The sequence below is a fragment of the Microtus oregoni genome, unplaced genomic scaffold (genome assembly GCF_018167655.1).
Source record: "Microtus oregoni isolate MIOR12 unplaced genomic scaffold, Mior012 000191F_ref0000080, whole genome shotgun sequence".
NCBI lineage: Eukaryota > Metazoa > Chordata > Mammalia > Rodentia > Cricetidae > Microtus > Microtus oregoni.
Window position 1 is genome coordinate 47,645 of NW_024544850.1, and position 18,507 is coordinate 66,151.

Consider the following 18,507-nt stretch of genomic DNA (forward strand, 5'->3'; position numbering starts at 1 on the left):
CACTAGCTCTTGTAGACCAGGCTGGCCTAGAACCTTTCTTCCTTTCTTGTTTTGTTTTTTGAGACAGGGTTTCTCTGTGTAACAGTCCTGGCTGTCCTGGAACTCGTTCTGTAGACCAGACTGGTCTTGAACTCACCGAGATCCGCCTGCCTCTTCCTCCCAAGTGCTGGGGTTAAAGGTGTGCGCTGCACTCCCTAGCTTCACTGACGTCTTTCTTTGTCCCCTGTGTTTCCTGTAAATTGGTAGTTAAAGCAAGTGACACTGTGTGTGTCCGTCATGAGTCATACATCGGGGAATCCATTTGCTTAGCAGCCATTGACTATTGTTGCCAAGATCTGTTATTAATCTGGTGGTTACAAAATGGTGATTTTATCAAAGCCTTCTTCGTGTATTAGCAAGAATACTTCTATCTAAAGGTAGTTCCCTAGCAAACCATTTGGTTAATCTGATGAACAGTTCTTACGTGGCAAATGTTTCATTTTTACCTTTCACTATTTCTCAAAATAGTGAGTGGATTCCTTAGCATTCTCCAAAGGCGATTATTTAAAAAAAAGACATAATTTACATGCCATCGAAATCACCATTTTAAGGTGGTAAATCTAACATCACGCACCTGTAATTCAGGAGGTAAAAACAGGCAGGTTGTGAGTTCCAGGCTAACCTGGGCTATCTAGGGGAACACTATCTCAAAAACCCAGGGGCTGGGGATGTAACTCAGTTGTAGAGGGCTTGTCTGAGGATCTAGGTTTGAGCCCTGTTATTGAAAAAGAAAACCTCCCCAAAGTCACCTAGAATTTACTAGTTTTTTTTTTACACTTTTACTGAGTTGTGCAAGCATCACCACTAGTTGGAAAGCCTTATAAATTCATGAACATATCTGCAACAAGCTTTTTTTTCTATCCTACCAGCCAGATCCCAAACAATGACACAAAGACTTTGTATTAATTATGACAGCCCAGCTTATAGCTTAGGCTTGTTCCTAACTAGCTCTTATAACTTAACCCATTTGTATTAATCTATGTTCTAACACGTGGCGTTACCTTTCATATCTAGTCTATTTCAATCTACAGAAGTTAGTATTCTTTTGGTGTTCAAATTTTCTGAACTTTAGCTGGCTAGAATCTTTGGACTGGCCCCTGAGACCTTTCTCCACACAGCTGCTAAGCTTGGACACTTTCTTTTGTTGCTTTCCTGGTAGAAGATGTTCCTGGCACATCGTGTGCTTTTCTATTCTTCCGTCATTTCTCTGAGCCCAGATTTCTCCAGTGTGAAAGAGCAGTTGAAATCTGGGCTCCAGGGCTGCGGATCACTGCCTTTTGTCTCTAGGCCGCTGTCTTGGTCTTTCCTTCTTCAGTGGGGCTAGTTGGTTCGGCCCTGTGATTTAGAATCCACGAGGTAGAGTTTAGGCATTGGTGAGGTTCAGGAATTATGCATCTTAGTTAACTAATGATTCATATGAGAAGCATTGCTTGAAACATCACCTACTTGTCAGTCATGATTTTAAAATTTCTTTCCTTGAGGAAGGCACACAGCTTGGAGATCTAAAAATTCTTACTTGGCATTAATTATAGCCAATTGCTCGAACTCTTACAGAAGATGCAACTTGCTCATGTTAAGCATAAGGACAGTATAAATAAATTTAAGAATCAGGTGTCAGAAAAGCAGTTCTTTTTTATAGGGCCCAATCAGATAGAAATATAGCTTTTCTAGGGGAAATTTAAAAAATTGAAACATGGGGTTCTAAAATAAATGCATCATCACAACTTTATTCAAGCAAGTCTATATTTACTCATAAGCCAGCAATATATCATCTTCTGTTTGGATTTCTATTAGTGATAGACGTGGGGTACAAATCAACAGCTTCTTGTTGCTCTAATCTTTCTCTGGAGAAATGATGAACGGTCTTGCGTGGCTTCTGGCTCAAGCACCTATAAATATGTCAGAAATTCTATGATTAAACCATCCGCAAAACCTTGAGTGGATTTTTAAAAAACGTCCATGAACAGCTCTGAAGGAACACATATGTGTTAGCACACTGTCAGAATCCTTTTGACTGCTTTGAAATCGGCCATTTTCCATTACTACTATAGGCGCCCAGTTTCTTCAGAGAAAAGGTCCTCTTATTTTGTGTTTACTTAGCTGAGAGCTAATGTAAATGGAATGAAAGCGCTTTGAGACTGTATTTTCGTTAGTTGTTTGAGATAGTCTCTGTCTAGCCCCTTCCTGCCTCAGCCTCTGCATTTTTGAGATTACCAGCCTGCCCCACCATGCTGGGCTGTCAGGAGCTTTTTCATCATTCCACACAGCCTCCTTTTTAGAAGTTCTGCAAAAGTAACCGGTGCGTCCTTGCTGCTCCCTTTCACCAAGATCCTCTGCTCCTCTTAGCCAGAAGGCAGAGAAGTGATGCCCACGAGTCTATAGTCATCAACACCATTAAAAATTAAGTATAAGGTGTCTGGTGCTTAATCACCCAAGGCTGGAGTAACAAATTCTTTCAGTAATTTTAGGTACATTCAAGGTTCGAGTGTACTTTCAGGAATGATGTAGTTTTTTGATGATAGTTCACCTCCTCCTTCTTTTTGGATGCGGTTCTGGCTACCAAATCCAGGACCTTGCATATGATAGACAAGTACTTTCATACCCCGTTACTTTCCCTGTTTTGAAAATTCAAATACATATACATGTGTGTGTGTACACATTTGACTTTATTTGTGCAATCATTAATAGGATTCTAATTGTGCTTTAATAGAAGTATATCTAATTTAAACAATAAAACTAGGCTATCCTTTCCCTTTTTCCATCAAAGTTAAGTTTCTTTATACATGCCAATTTATCTGAGGGCTCTTTGACACTGTCAGTACCCAATAACTTGTGTGATCTTGTAAATTAAGGTGGCATCTTCTCTTCTTTATTCTCCTTGGACACTCCTTTCTTAAGTGCTTAGCAGCTTCGAGAGTAGTTGCTGGTAATAAGGGCAAACCCGAGAAGAATGCTGACCTCTGCTTTCTGTTTTGAACCTGATGTTTATGGTTGTGTGGCTGATGTAGAGATTCCCTTCTGGGCGAACCTAGTATTAAGGGGAGGCCCTTATAAAGTCTTTAAACACTGATTATCATTTTAAAAAACTATATTAATGTGACCCCATAAGCTACCTTACTGCCTGCCTCCCCCACCCCACCCCAGATGAGGTCTCTTTATTGGTGAGGCTGGGCTCCAGGACGTACACTGAAAGAATCCTTCCTTTTCAGTTTCCGGAACATCTGGAAATGCAGTGCCTGCCTGCCAACTTTTTTTTTCCCCAACTTTTTGAGATGGTCTTTCTGTGTAGTCCAGACTGGCCTGAACTTTTGATTTTCCTGTTTCAGACTCCTGAGTGCTGAGATTAAAGGTGTGTGCCGTACCTGATTGTTTCTCGCTTTTTTTACTTGAAGTAATCTTGCTTAGTTTTATTTTTAGATGGCTACAGCCTGTATCACAGCCTGAAGGAATTTTCTGTAAATGATGAAAATTTGTGTGGTGGCAGGAAGCTAAAATCCTGAGAAGAAAATGACTATCTGGTTACTATATAGATCTACTAGATTCTAGTAGACTTTCAGGAAAAAAAATTGTTGGAACCCTTCACAAATTTATGCCATCCTTGCTTAGGGTCCATACTAATTTCTGTTCCAGTCTTAGTACAATTCTACCTATGAGAGTGCCTCCACCAGTAGTCCAGTCTGGCCTGGAACTTGCCGAAATCCTCTTGCCTTGGTTTCTAGATTTTGAGGATTACAGGTTTGAGTTACCACGCCTGTCTCGGCGGTAGTTCTTAGACTACACGTTTCCCCTTTTTAAAGCTTTTTATGATTGTAAGATGGAATTAAAATATATGACCTCGTCGGCGGTAGTGGCACACGCCCTTAATCCTAGCACTTGGGAGGCATAGGCAAGCGGATCTCTGTGAGTTCGAGCTCAACCTCTTCTACAGAGCTCAAACTGCTACACAGAGAAACCCTGTCTCAAACCCCCCACCAAAAAAATCCACCCCCCAAAAACAAAGCTCTCCGTGTTTAAAGTCATTTCTCAGTATGTCAGTAAGTTATAGCATGTTAGTTAAATTCTACATTGATGTACACCGTTTTCCTGGCAACTTTTAAGTGTCGTTTTAGTCCGTATTTCAGTATAGGACTGTAACATAGGTTGGTGTGGTAGCGCATGCCTTTAATCCTAGTGCTCGGAAGGAAGGCAGAGGTTAGTGAATCTGAGTTCGAGGCCAGCCTGGTCTACAGAGCAAGTTCCAGGTTAGCCAGGACTACACAGAGAAACCCCGTTTTGAAGGGGGGGCAGGGGGAAGAAATGTACCATTACAAAATTCTTATTTTATAAATAATTTTATAAATATTTTGTCGAATCACATACATTTTCCCTTCTCTATTTTCTTAAACTTTAAGAGACTTGCTTACGAATTTTATTTAAAAAATCTTGTTTTCTAGATATTTCTGGAGGAATGTATGACATGATCACTGCCACATAAAAGTAAAAATTTATACACTCCAAATAATGTAACACACGTGTCCAGAAACTATACCACTAAAAATTCCTGTTCACTGCAGTGTGAGAAAGTCTTCAAGATGCACTCCCCCCAGACCAATGTGGCCTCCTGACAGAAAGCTTATTTATTAAAAAAAAAATACCAGGGTTTGGTAGTTGTTTTAGAGACCCCCCTCCCCTCATTCAAATTGGCAAGCCCATTTTCATTTTGTTTCAAAGTTGTTTTTTAAAAGGAAGACAGGAGACGGCGGGGGTTGCTAAATTTATCTTCTTCCCCAGGCACCGGGGATGGAAAAAAAAAAACCACATTTATGGCGGGAGGGGGTCTGAGGGCCTGCAAACGACTCGAGCCACCGCCTCAGGCCAGGACCCTCGCGGAGAGGCAGTAGGTCTCCCTGGAGGCCCCCAGGGGGTGGTTGCGGCCCACAAACATGGTGGGGGGCGGCCCGGGCCTCCCGCCTCTCTACGGGGTCGGCGGACCACGGCCTCGTGCGGACTTTACAGCCCAGGCAGCGGTGGCAGCGGTGTGTGTGTGGCGGCGGTGGAGGGCGGGAGCGCGGAGGTGGAAAGAAGGGGGGCGCTGTCACGGAAACTCGGGCCGTCGGAGACCCCGCCGCAGCGAGTCCACTGGGCTGCCCGGTTGTGGGGCGTGAAGGGCGCCGAGTAGGGGTGTCCTAGGCACCCACCGGGCGGAGGAGGGGGCCCCTCTATCCTTCCGCATTTTCCTGGGTCTCTCTCCCGGTGGTGACGTGACGTGCTGACGGCGGGCCCGTGCCGGGGAGCTGGGCCGCTTTTTGTCAGCTCCGAGCTCGGCCCCTCCGCCCGCCCCACCAGCCGGAGCCCGGCCCAGTGCTCCAGAGAAAGGCCGGCCTGCAGCACCCGCCACCGTCGCCGACCGCCGCACGCCCGTCCGGTGAGTCCGGGGTGCCGCTGCTGCCGTGGGGCCTAGCGCGCGCGCCGGCGGCCTGGTCCCGGCCTGGTCGGGCGGCCTGCAAGGCGCCCTCCCGCGCTAGGCCGGGCGGCGTGGCGCGCAGCGCCGTGCAGGCCCGGAGGAGGCCGCAGTTAGGCCTGGGGTGGCGCCCGGGTGTGGGGAGCGACGGTTGAGGCGCGCTCCGTAAACGGGCGGCGGCCGGGGCGCTGTTGCCCAGAGGTTGGGGAGGCGGCGGACGGGTCCTAGGTGGGCGACGCGGCCGACCCGGGGCACCGTGCGGGGGCGAGGCCTAGCGAGGAGGCTAAGGCTGCAGGCGTGAGGTGAAGGCCGCAGGCCGGGCCGGCCGATTTTCGCTATGTAAATATGGGCGAGGGGGGGCAAAAAGACGGACGGGGGACAAGATGGCGGCCGCTCGGCGCCTGCTGCAGGGGACGACTGAGGGGGTTGCCGGGAGGGGGAGCCGCCATCTTGAAGGCGGCGTCTGAGGTGAAAATTCCGCTACAGCCCGTGAGGGGGGGTGGGAGAGCGGGCAGCGGCCGCGGCGGCGCTGGCGACGGGCACCGGAGCCCGGGCGCGGCGTCGAGTGTGCGCGGAGGGGCGTGTTCGTTCCCCATGGCGGCCATTGCCCTCGCCGCCATGATGAACACTCGGATTCCAGGCGCTTGGCGGCAGCGCCACCTTCCTGCCCAGCCTCCCACAGCCCCGTGACTGGCTGCTGTTTCCGCTGCATTTCGGCTCAGCAGCCGCAGGCGGCCTTCGCGGTCGCCTTGGCGCCAGAGCCACCTCATCTGTTTCGCTCCGGGACTCTGAGCTCTTGCCGCCGCCGCCGGTGAGCTGCACCGGTGACAGTCGCGAAACGGGAGACATTTTTATTGTTTTGTTTTGTCCCCCCCCCCCAGAGACAGTCAGCCATGGCCGTTAGGGTGACCCCAATGCGGGTGTTCTCCGCCAATCGTTGCATTCACGAGTCCGTGAATAAAGAAAGAAAAACGATGGGAAAGTTCTCACCACCCTTTTGACCAATAGGGGGAAAAAGGCGTCCTACGAAAGCGGAAGACTTAGTGGCGGAGGGAAGTTTTGGTATTCCTTTCCGTGGAAACAAGTTGCTGGGGAGGCTGCCTTTGAAATTTTGGTATCTCCTTTATTTATTTTAGTTGAGGGAACTAGGAGGGAAGGGAGCGAGTCTTCTGGAGCAGTGAGTGCCGTACCCCCTAGCGCACCTCACGTGCCGGGCTAGCTAGGGTGTCCGTGAAGTTGGGTAGCGCGCGGCACGCGACTCGGGGAAAGTTGTCTCCATCGCACCGCACCCAACTTTCTTGGGAAGCTCGGAGTGAGTCCCGTGTTAGCGGTGCCGCTTTCCGACGGCGCCGGGGCCGCAACCCCCCCCCCCCCCCCGAGGTTCGCGGACGGACGTGCTGGCTGCAGGTTGGTGGAGGCAGGCGAGCGAGGGCTGGCGTGCGCCGAGCGCCTCCGAGTTGAGCTGAAGCTCCGTCCGAGCCCCGTGGGCTCCCAGCGAAGGCACAGCTTCCGTTTGAGGCGTCGGGAGGGGGTGCCTGGAACAGGGGCCGCTTTGAGCTTCCGAACCGGGGCCGTTTTTAGGTGGTGGCCCAGAGAGGCAGAGGGCGTTTCAAGGGGGAAGTTTCTCCAGGGAACGTTGAGTGTTTTCACTATTGGCCTGAAGCGGACAGCCTAGGTAGGAGTGGTGGGAACTGAGGCTGCGAGAGGTGGGCCGCGCCTTGCTGGGCGGGAGGGTTTTGTGCCCGCAGGGGACGCAGCAGGGGCGCCCTCCCTCGCGGGGTCGGTGCTCAAGAGCGTTTGGCTCGGCTAGGATAAGTTGCAGAGAAGTAGTTGTAGGTTGACCAGTGTTTTCCCGGCGATGATGAAGCCAGAGTGCTCAGAAGCCAGGTTTTTTTACCCTCTTAAGAGATGTTTATTACATTTTGAATGATGTTTTCGTCAGACAGCTGCCCTTTTCTTTACTCGCTGTGAATATCGTTTTGCTCAGAGCTGTTAATATTTCCGTGGTAAACTGAGGAGGGTTTCCTGTAATCTCATCCACCATCGTTGAAAATTAAGATTGGTGCAGCTTGAAGATGAGAAATGAGCCTGTAAGTGTTTCTATGGTAATTTTTTTAAGAAGTCGGTTTTGAAGAGTAGCTGGAAGGATGATTATTAAAACCAGTGGCCTTCAGGTGCCCTTTGCAATCTGTTTTTTCTCCCTGCTGAGAGGAACCACCGTTTTGTTTGAGAGGCTAACTAAGGTTATTTGCTAAGCCAAGCCTCCCTGCGGTTTTTTTTTTTTGGATTAATATTTGACTTATCTAGACGCACAGGTGGGAAGTGTGTTTCAGAATTTTATGATACAAGCTTGTGAGTTGCGTCGTTATTGTCAGTGTTTCCACTTTTGTAGACAGCAACAGGTTGGAAATAATGCTCCTGAAGAGCGTGGAAGACCTGGGACAGTTTTTCCATAGAGGCCATGGCAAACTTAATAAAGATAATAAAGATAACTTATCTTGAGCCTGACATGCCATTTGCCCTGGCACTGGGAGGTGGAGGCAGGCAGGTGGACTTTTGTGAGTTCGAGGCCATCTTGGTCCACATAGTGAGTTCCAGGACAGCCAGAGCTACATAGTGAAGCCCTGTCTCAAAAAAAATCACATTTGAAAAATTCTCTTAAAAGGCAATTTAAGATGCAGTTTTTGGGTGTGTGTGTGTGGGAGAGCAGTCAGAATGGGTAATATATAGTGTGCAATTGTTGAGTTTAATTAGTACAGTCAAGCAGTTCTTTATAGTGGGTATTTGAGGATTGAGAAGAAATTAATTTCAAATTGTGTAATTAGGAAGATTGGGAATGTATAGTTTTCATCAGGAGTGGTTACACACAAAGTCCTTTTCCCTGCTGAGACACTTCCTACCTTACCCACCTTGGATAAACGAGATGCTTTTTTATATATATGTATTTTCCAAATAGATGGATATTTTCTTTCCTTTTTTTTGCAATTTCCATTTTCCAAAAAAAAAGTGCTGGAGTTTCCTTTCAGAGACATTCCCCTGTATTGCTGCTGTCAGTCACCAACATTTGGACTTGATTTATCACTAATAATGCACTGTTTGTGCTTGTGTACAGGGGCAGTTCATTTTATTATAACCTAAAAAACCCTTAACTGGCTCCTGAAATCCTTCACCCTCATCAAAGGTTTCATTTTTGTTTGTTTTGAGAGCCAGTCTAATTAAGTAGCTTAGTTAGCTTCAATTTCCCAATTCTCCTGCCTCAGCCTCCTAAGTGCAGGGGATTCAGGCGTGTGTGTTGCCACAAATGGCTTAGATTCTTTTTTTTTTTTTATTTTATTAACCTAACTGAAAAGGCTAACCCAGTTATCTGGTTGTCAGTGTGTCATCCTGTTCTGATTTTTTTTTTCTCCGTGTAGGCTTTTCTCTTTACCTTTTGTCTCTGTAAGGATTGCCTTATTTTGTCTAGCCTTGCCTCCTGCACACACCTTGGTCTGCCTCCTTTGGGGTGGACCTCTGCTGATTGAGTCCCTTTCTGGTTTATTTTAGCCTATTTGTTTGTTTGAGACACCAGGGAGCCTCGATCTCAGCTGCCGCTCCTTCCCTGTACAGGGATTAGCCTTCCAGATACAGTCTCCTGCAACTTAGCTCGTGCCTTCCTGGTCCTTCAAGTAGTCTTGGTTTTGCTTACTGTACAGAAGCCTCATCTCTTTTCTCGTTTGCTTTATGTACTACTTTTCACTTCACCTTTTCCTAAATCCAATAATTCCCAAGTCAGAAAATTTCTTCGGCATGCCAATGGGTTTGTCACACGAAAGGGTTCTTTTTCACACATTACTCTGCTGTCTTTGTCTCCTCAGTGTTTATCAGCTAGCTTCTCTCTGGAATCTTGTCTGCTAGTTCAATGTCTGTTACCATGTTCACATACCTAGTTTCTCATCCAGCGTTTGAAGTGTCTAATGTCTTAACATAGCTGAAACCAAACTTACCCAGCATAAAGATGACCAATACCATTTATAGGAAATTTTTTTTGAGACAGGGTTTCTCTGTGTGTCCTGGAACTCACTCTGTAGACCAGGTTGGCATTGCACCCACAGAGATCCTCCTGCCTCTGCCTCCCGAGTGTTGGAATTAAAGGTGTGTGCCGCTGCCGCCACCTGGCTTCTTACTCTTTCTGTTATCACCATCAGTTTTCCTGGATTGTTACACTTTGTTCCATAGAACAATGTGGACATCTTTAATTTAGCATTTAATTTTTTATGTTTTAGTGGTATATTTGTATTTTTGTCTTCTAAATAGAATGTAGAAGAGATAGCTTCTCATTTGTCTTTGTCCCCAAGCAGTACCTGGCAGATGTTCATTATCTCCCCCAAACAATTACCTAAATTATTGGGCACAGTAAATTTGGTTTATTTAAGTTGAATAGTTTCCAGCTATTCAAATTCAGTTATCTATCTAGCATGTCCTTTGACCAAGGAATATTCATTTTAAGGCACACCTATCTTGTGAGGACAGCAGGTCAAACCCAGGTGCTGAGTAACCTCTATCCCTATCCCAGATCTGATTGGAATATGGCCAGCATGCTCTTATTCCTGCCAAATTGTTTTTCCAGACAGCATTTTTTAAAATCCATGTAATCTTAACCCCCCCTTTTTTTGTTCAGCAGGAAGTACACTTAAAGAAACTACATGGCCTTGATGTATATAGTCATTTGTCTTTTAAAAATTAAAGTTTTAAATTATGAAGTATTTCAAAATTACGAAAAGTAAATATTAATGAGAGTTTACAAATTTTAGTGTGTTATGTTATTTGATACACACACATGTTTGATGAATAGTCTAACAGATTCAAGGGCGCATCCCCCTTCATCCCCATTTCTCTTTTTTAATATCCCCATTACGTTGCTCTAATATGTGTGTAATGAAAAAATAGCAAATATGTGTTTTAGCTGTCTATTGTGGATTGTTCTATGTATTCATTCTTTTTCTTCTTTTTTTTCGACACAGGGTTTCTCTGTAAAGCCTTGGCTGTCCTATAACTCCTTCTGTAAACCAGTCTGGCCTTGAACTCAGAGATCTGCCTGCCTCTGCACCACCATGCCCTACCTATTAATTATAAGTTTTGAGATTCAATTTATTGGCTTTCCGATGTGCTGCAGGAATTTCTGGGATCCCTAATAGTCTTATAGGGGGGTCTATGAAGTCAGATTTTCATAATACCATTATTTGCTCTTTTCATCCACAGTCATTTGTACATTATACACGTATTAGAGAATTGAACAGTGTCATAATGGAGTAAGCACAGAAACGGTTGACATTCATCTTTTTCTCTGTGAAGAGAGTCATTAGATTTGCAGAATTGTAAAAGTTTCATTTTTACTTAAAAATTAATTCTAAAATTATTTATGCTTATATATAATAAGATTTTTAATGCATTAATGTTTTTAAATCTCTATCTCAGCGATGGTGGTGTTCACACTTTTAATCCCAGTGCTCAGGAGGCAGAGCCAGGTAGATCTGAGTAGAGGCCAGCCTGAAATACCAAGGGAGTTCCAGGACAGCCAGGACTACACAGAGAAACCTCTCCAAAAACCAAAACAAAACAAAAGCTCACTTCAGTTTCAGAGGAGTTTGAAACTTAGCAGTCCTGCTTTTAACCTCCCAAGTGCTTAGGTGTCACCAGGCTGGATGGACTTGTAGTTTCAAGTTCTTTAAATATGAATGACAAAAAAAAAACTTCTTGTGGTCCTTTATTTTTGAAAGCTTGAACGAGTCCTAAAACCAAAAGGTTTGAATGAAAACTACTGTTGTAGTTCACTCTTGATGTTTGGGGCAAGCGGTGCTGGGCTTCAGAGCCAGTCTTTGACTGCTAGGAAAGCCCTCCCCATGCTGTACTTGAATGTATGAAAACACTGTGATGTTTCCTTGGGGGGGGGCACGTGAGGCTGTTGGCAGTTTTCAGCACTTTCTAACAGTGCTGCTGTGAACGTCCTCAAACAGCTCTCTGTCCCTAGACTAGTAGAGGTGCGGTTGCTGCATTGAAGAAGTCTGCATTGTTAATTTTACAGGGAATTGCAAAAACGCCCAGTTGCATTTGACAATCTTACCAGTTGTTTCTGATCTTGATCATTGCCAAAAGATTAGATTTTGCTATTTTTGTGAAACTGTTGGGTATAAATGCACTCTGCTTACTGTGTTTATTTTGCATTTCTTTGGTTACTTTTGGGGTTGGCTGGACCACCCCCTTCAAGTTTAGTGCCCATTTGAGTTTTCTGGGAATCATTTGTCCATGCATCCTTTTATTGATTTTTATGTTGGTCTCTTCCTTCCTTTCTTTCTTTTTTCTTTTTTTGTTTTTGTTTTTCGAGACAGGGTATCTCTGTAGCTTTAGAACCTGTCCTGCTAGCTCTTGTAGACCAGGCTGGTCTCGAACTCACAGAGATCCGCCTGCCTCTACCTCCCAAGTGCTGGGATTAAAGGCGTGCACCACCACTGCCCGGCCTGTTGTCTTTTTTCTTACGGTCTATGGATATTTTTGTATTCTGGATCCTAAAGATTTGTTATTATATATGATGAAAATATCTTCCTACTCTGTGACTTTTCTTGTAGTTTTGTTTACTTTTTGTGTAGGTCTTAATGTGAAAGTAGCCAGATTTGGCTGTGTGTGTGTGTGTGTGTGTGTGTCCACTACCTGGCTGTGTGCTTCCCGCCCCCCCCCCCCCGGGTTTCTCTGTGTAATAGCCCTAGCTGTCCTGGAACTAGCTGTTGTAGACCAAGCTGGCCTTGAACTCACAGAGATCCATCTGCCTCCCTAGTGCTGGGATTAAGGGCATGCGCACCACCACCTCCTGGTGTGCTTTTTCTTATGTACAATTTGGAAATTTTTTTCTAGTGTGTGATATAGGGATCTCATTTATGTTTGCATTTGAATTTCTCAAATAACTGAGCCTTGTTTCCCCAACCCCTGAGGTATACCATATTCCACACATCTGCACATCTGTTTTTATTTTGTTTAAATTTAATTACATTGTGTGTGTGTGTGTGTGTTGTGAGGTTCTCTATCTTGTGGGTCCTGGGGATTGAATTCAGGTTGTCAGGTTTGGTTGCACGTTCTTATGCCCTCTGAGCCGTCTCATTGGCTTCACATCTGTTTTTAGTTTCTCTTTCTGTTTTTATTGCCCTGTTTGGCTAGTTCTATCACTGCCACATTGATTTAATGATGATAGCTTTATAATTAAGTCTCTGTATATTCCTTTTTATCTTAAGGATTATTTTATCTTTTTTTGTCTCCTTTAGGGTTAGTTTTTCAATTTCTGGGAAGAACGATTGGATTTTTATTGGATTTGCATCTACCTCTATTGAAAATTCTAGTCTTAGTTTATAATCTTGGTTGTGATTTAAGTCAGGTCTTCTCTTAGTTTGTTCTCTGACGCCCCTTTTGTGGCACTATGGACTAAACTCAGTGATTCACACATGCTAGACCAGTGTTCTTCTGCCAAGTTGTGTTTCTCCTTTTCCCCCTCATGTATCCCAGACTGTTACTAGTTGTATGTAGCTAAGGATAACCTTGAATTTTGGATCTTCAGTCTCCTCCAGAATTACAGACATTTATTGCCATTTCTTACCATTATGCTCAGTTCCTTGGTAGCCTTTTAGATAGCATGGTGTATGCAGTGCTGGGGATTGAACCTAGAATTTCATGCGTGTTAGACAAGCAAACAACATCCTCAGCCCCTGCATTCCTGTTTTTTTATTGTTAGTTTTTTTTCACATACTTGTTTATGTTGGCCTTGAATTTATTCTTTAGCTCAGGCTGGAATAGAATTTGAGGTTTTCTTACCACAGCCTATGGAATTAGAGGCTCTGCTGCCAGCTCCCTTCCCCCATTTGTGCTGAGGCTTGACTCCAGAACCTTGTGCATGATAGCTAGACAAGTGCTCTTCAACTGGGCTGTACCAGTCTAACTTTCTATTCTGTTTTCATAAGCAGCGTGGTGAATTGATCTTACATTGTTGAACTCTCAGGACATATGTCATGGATTTCCTTCCTACATTTTAACATCTTAAAATAAAAATAGAGCCCTGTTGATGGTATTGTATAATGAATTGCTTGCCCAGGCAGGTGTCATCATATAGTTACAATTGATTGCACAAGCACAGGCTTGGTCAGGACTCTTAATTTTCTTATCACTTTAGAGAATCTGTGCATTGTTTCATACTATTTCATGTCAAACAGTGCAACAGAACACAGAAGCAGTTGCTAAATGGGTGTTTGCCTTCAAAGAAAATCCACAGATAATAGTAAAGCGTTTTAGGGAACGCTGCATCACCAACACTTGCTGACAGAAAATAGTTTTGTTAGGAACAAGTGAACAGGTTTGAAGAGTTAGAAGAGCGACTCACAGAACCCTGAATGTAAATTAGGAATGCCCTGCTAATTTCTCTGAATCATAGGGCCATGGGTGTGTATGTGCGTGCACGCGTACATTCATACATGTACAACATAGTATAAAAGTCCTACCTAAATAATTCCAAAGGTTTTTTTTTTAATTTTGGTAAGTCTAAATGAAAATCCTAGATACTAAGGAAATAGGATATTCTATTAATTGATTGTTTTTCCCTCTACAGGTGTGTATCACTGTGCCCAGCTAACCTTGTAAGATGAATTGGGGAGCATTCCCTCTTTTTTGAAACAGGTCTGTTTAGTAGAAGTGATCTGATTATTGAAAGTTAGACAGGTCTCCATTTGTAAAACTGTACTTGGTTTCTTTTTCCTTTTTTGGTAGGTTTTGGGTTTGATTGATGATTGATTTGTTTTTGGAGACAGGTTTTCTCTGCGTAGTCCTGGCTGTCCTGGAGCTTGCTCTGTAGCCCATGCAGAGATCTGCCTGCCTCTGCCTCCTGAGTGCTGGGATGAAAGGTGTGTGCCACCACTGCCCAGCTGGACTTGATTTAGCCATAGCCTCTTCTCTCCCATGGTATGGCCTTTTGGCTTTTCTTGAGTTTTTCTTTACTCTTTGGTGATTTATACAAAATAAAGTTTCCTTTCTTAGAAAAGTATAAGTTCTCAACTGTTTTGATAAATACAGGGTTTTTTCGATGATGTTTAGGAAATTGACTTTAATTACCATTTTTTATTAGTGTTGTTCATAAGTTAGTAACTAACCTGTACTTTCCAGACTTCTCCAGCTGTTCATTTTATGGGTGCTTTGTGTTTCTACTCTGGGAACTATTATTGCCTTCCTTCTGCTTTGTTTCTGTGTGTTCTGACATTAAAACAAATTCATTTGGAGGCTTGCTTATTTTTCTTAATTCCTCCCCCCCCTTTTTTTAAGGCAGGGTTTCTCTATAGTTTTGGAGCCTGTCCTGGAACTAGCTCTTGTAGACCAGGCTGGCTTCAAACTCGCAAAGATCCACCTGCCTCTGCCTCCCAAGTGCTGGGATTAAAGGCATGCACCACCACCGCCCGGCTATTTAACTTATTTTTGAGGTACATATATTGAAATTTGAAAACTTTTCTCTGATAACTAGGTCTTATGATTTTGGTGCCTCTTTATTTTTGTGATTAAGTGGTTCTAAATACATTGCCCTTTTTTTTTTTTTGTTAAAGATGAGGTCTCATGTAACTCTCTCTAACTGGCCTGAAACTTGGTGCTCAAACTTGCTGTTAGCCACTGTAGTTTTTGGTGCCTGTCCTGGAACTAGCTCTTGTACACCAGGCTGACCTCAAACTCACAGAGATCAGCCTGCCTCTGCTTCCCAAGTGCTGTGATTAAAGGTGTGCGCCACCACCGCCCAGCTGTTTTGTTTTTGTTTTTTGAGACCGAGTTTCTCTGTGTAGCCCTCTCTGACCTAGAACTTGCTTTGTAGACCAAGCTGGTCTAGAATTCAGAGATTTGCCTGCTTCTGTGAGTGCTAGGACTAAAGGCATGCATCACTACGCCTGGCCTGCTTCCCTTTTTGAATGATTTAATTTTGACTATTATTTGGCTCCTACCTTTAACACGGCAATGATTGTACTGTATTAACTTCTCTCTGTTTGTGGAGTGGGTCTGTACTATTAATATTTTTTTTGAAAGAGGGTTTCTCTGTGTAGCCTTGGCTGTCCTAGAACTAGCTCTTGTAGAGAGCATACCTGGCCTCAAACTCAAGAGATTCACCTGCCTGATAGGTGTTATTTATAATATTTAACTTGGAATTCATAATCACAAAGTTTCTAGTTTGGTTAAATTGTTTTGTGTTTTTGTTTTAAGTGACAAATCACTTTTGTAAAAATAATTGACAAAGCTTTCTTTGTGTTCTCGCATAGTTCATACAGTTTGGGGAAAACTTGATGATTTTTGAAAGTGTTACACCTTACAGCTATATTTATTTTAAAAATCTTTATGGTGATTACACTCGTTTTTTTTTCCTTCCTCCTCTTTCTTTCTTTGGTGGTAGGATTGAGCCCAGGATCTTGTACATGATAGATGAGCATGTTACCACCAAGCTGCCTCTCCAGCCTAGGTTCTGTGTCTAACAAAGTTACTGCTGGTAATTTGTATGTCCCCTCAATGTGTTAGCGTTAACTTAATCTTAGAAGTTTGCCATTTTTTTCTATATCAGCCCCCCCCAACTTTTATTTTTAGGTTTTTAGTTTAGTAGTATTTTATTGTCTTTGTACTTTCTTAAAAAAAACAGCCTTAGATTATTCCTTCCTTAAATTAGGTGGTTCCTTAGTTTAGTTCCAGGGGAAGATTGAAGTTTAAACGCTCATTGATAGCTTGGAACATATTTACTGCTGGTCTTGTAGGGCAAACCCAGCCTGTTCTTTTGTTTAACAGCTCAAGGATTTATTAAGTTATTTGTGCAAAATTTAATTGCTAATTGCATTAACAGAAGATCAGTGTAGAAAGACTCTACAGTTCTGCAGCTGCCAGTTTAAAAACATTGTTCTAGTTATGGAAAGGCCCAATATTCTTGCCAGTGTTTAGGACATGTGGAGACCATTACTGGTGTTAGTAGTACAACTGCAGCATCTCCGAGACCTAACATAGCATATTTAGGAAAAGTGGTAATAGAAGTCGTGTTCATGTCGGTAAGGTATAGTAGTTACTTTTAGTGTTGGTGTTGTGGTAGGACAGTGATGTTAACTGTTCATAATTAGTTTACCATGGTGGCCCATGCCCTTAATCCCAGCATTTGGGAGGCAGAGGCAGGTAGAATCTCTAGTTCAAGGCCATCTGGTCTACATAGGAGTTCCATGACAGTCGGGGTTACATAGAAAGACTAATTCTCAACAAACAACCCCAAGCAAAAATAATTAATAAAACCATAAATAAATGCTCAAAGTTTATATTTGTGGTATTGCATAGAACCCAGTTTCATAATGCTGGGCAAGCACTTTAGCACTGAACTATATAAAAAGTACCAAGTGGCAATATGTGATTTTTTTTTTAAAGTAGTTACCAGACAATTAAGAAGAGAATTAGTTTGAATAAAGTAGTTGAAGGTGAGCGTACAGTAAACTATAAATGGAAGGCATATATATAGAGTAGCTCCACCTGTCATTCCAGCACTCAGAAGGCTGAGACAGGAAGATTGTTGTGATTCAAAGGCAGCCTGGGCTGTTGTGAGAATTCTTTTTCAAAAAATCAAAACCTAGCAATAGCAAATGAGTCGCCAGGTGAGGATGCCTGCTGCTAAGCCTGACTACCTGGGTTCAGTTCTTCGAGACCACATGATAGAAAGGGAAGGCTGACTTGGAGGCTGTCATGTGAGTCTTCACTAGGATGTGAGTCTTGCGAATATGCACATCCACATGTATCTACTCATAAACACTAAATAAAGAAGTGTAATGAAAATTAAAAACACAACGACACAAAACCCATTAAGTTCTAATGTAGTAGAAAGGCTTTGTTTTGTTTTGAGAGAGGGTCTCTGTGTAGTCCTGGCTATCTTTGAAGTTACTTACTATTTAGACCAGGCTGTCCTCAGTCAGACTCAAGGAGTACCCTCTGCCTCTTTAGTGCTGGGATTTAAGGTATTGCACTACCATGCCCAGCCTAAGTTGTTGTTTTTTAAATGCAAGGTTATATATATGACTCATTGAGAAAGGGACTGCATAAGAAAAACACTCAGCTAAGTTAACAAATTATCAGATGACTAGGCCAGCAATTAATTAAATACCCAGTTTGGTAAAAGATGGCTGCAGAGATTCGAGGAACTAAGGAAATGGACAAGGAAGCACTTCCTTATAACACTAACGTTTCTTTACCCTGCATTGCAGTTGATGGGAAATGATTTTTTTAAGTTTTACCTGTGGATGGTTTTATTTCATATATTTTTGTCCAATGTAGATTAAATTAATCTCTCTATTTTATGTTTAAATACCGTCTTCATCCTCGTTTTACACATTGCACTCCAGTACTGCACTTACAGCTAAAGACAGAATACTCTACTTGAGGAGACGCGAGTAGGACTTTGAAAATCTCAGCAAAAGGTACAAAGCAACTTAAAAATCAGTCACAGTTGAAGTGGGAGAGGGTGAACCAGAGTTGTTACGTTTGTTCCTTTATGATAAACAGTAGAATGTTATATGGCAACAGTGGATTGGTAAATTACTGCATGAATTTAAAGGACATTGTTTTATAAAAGAGTTAATGCTTTCTATGTCTGAAAACAAGTGCAAAGCCTGTACTATTTCTACCATCGAGCAAGTCTTAAAAGCATTTAACACAGTATGGTATTGTTAGCTTTCAAATGCAGCTAAATTTAGAGGATATTTTTGGCAGTTCTTAATCTGAACAGGAATAGAATAAGGGTTTTGGAAAAATAAGGGTTTTAAGTTTGTCATTTTAGGGCCAATTTTTAATAGATTGTGAAAGTTCGGACTCAAACTTTAAACAAACAAAACCTTGAAATTACCAATTGGCACAGAATGGTTTTATGGAAAAACTAGTCTAACAAAAACTTGGCATTGAATTCCTGAGTGAAACATACAAAAAGTTCCAAGTGGGACAGGGCAAAGAAGGACAGAGTTCTTCCATTCACAGCA

The 18,507-nt window shown here is 43.2% G+C and overlaps 1 protein-coding gene across 2 annotated transcripts in view; it reads left to right on the forward strand.

Annotated features, from left to right (window-relative positions):
• The first annotated feature begins 5,348 nt into the window (after nt 1-5,348).
• The window catches only part of LOC121445440 (zinc finger X-chromosomal protein-like), a 95,619-nt gene continuing 82,460 nt past the window's right edge, over nt 5,349-18,507 (forward strand). The window contains exon 1 of one of the 2 annotated variants that reach the window (XM_041647581.1): nt 5,349-5,443. The gene's annotated coding sequence lies outside the window, so the exon portion shown is untranslated. Of the gene's footprint in view, nt 5,444-17,895; nt 17,953-18,507 lie in introns of those variants that run through there. The other variant, XM_041647582.1, reaches the window with a different exon arrangement.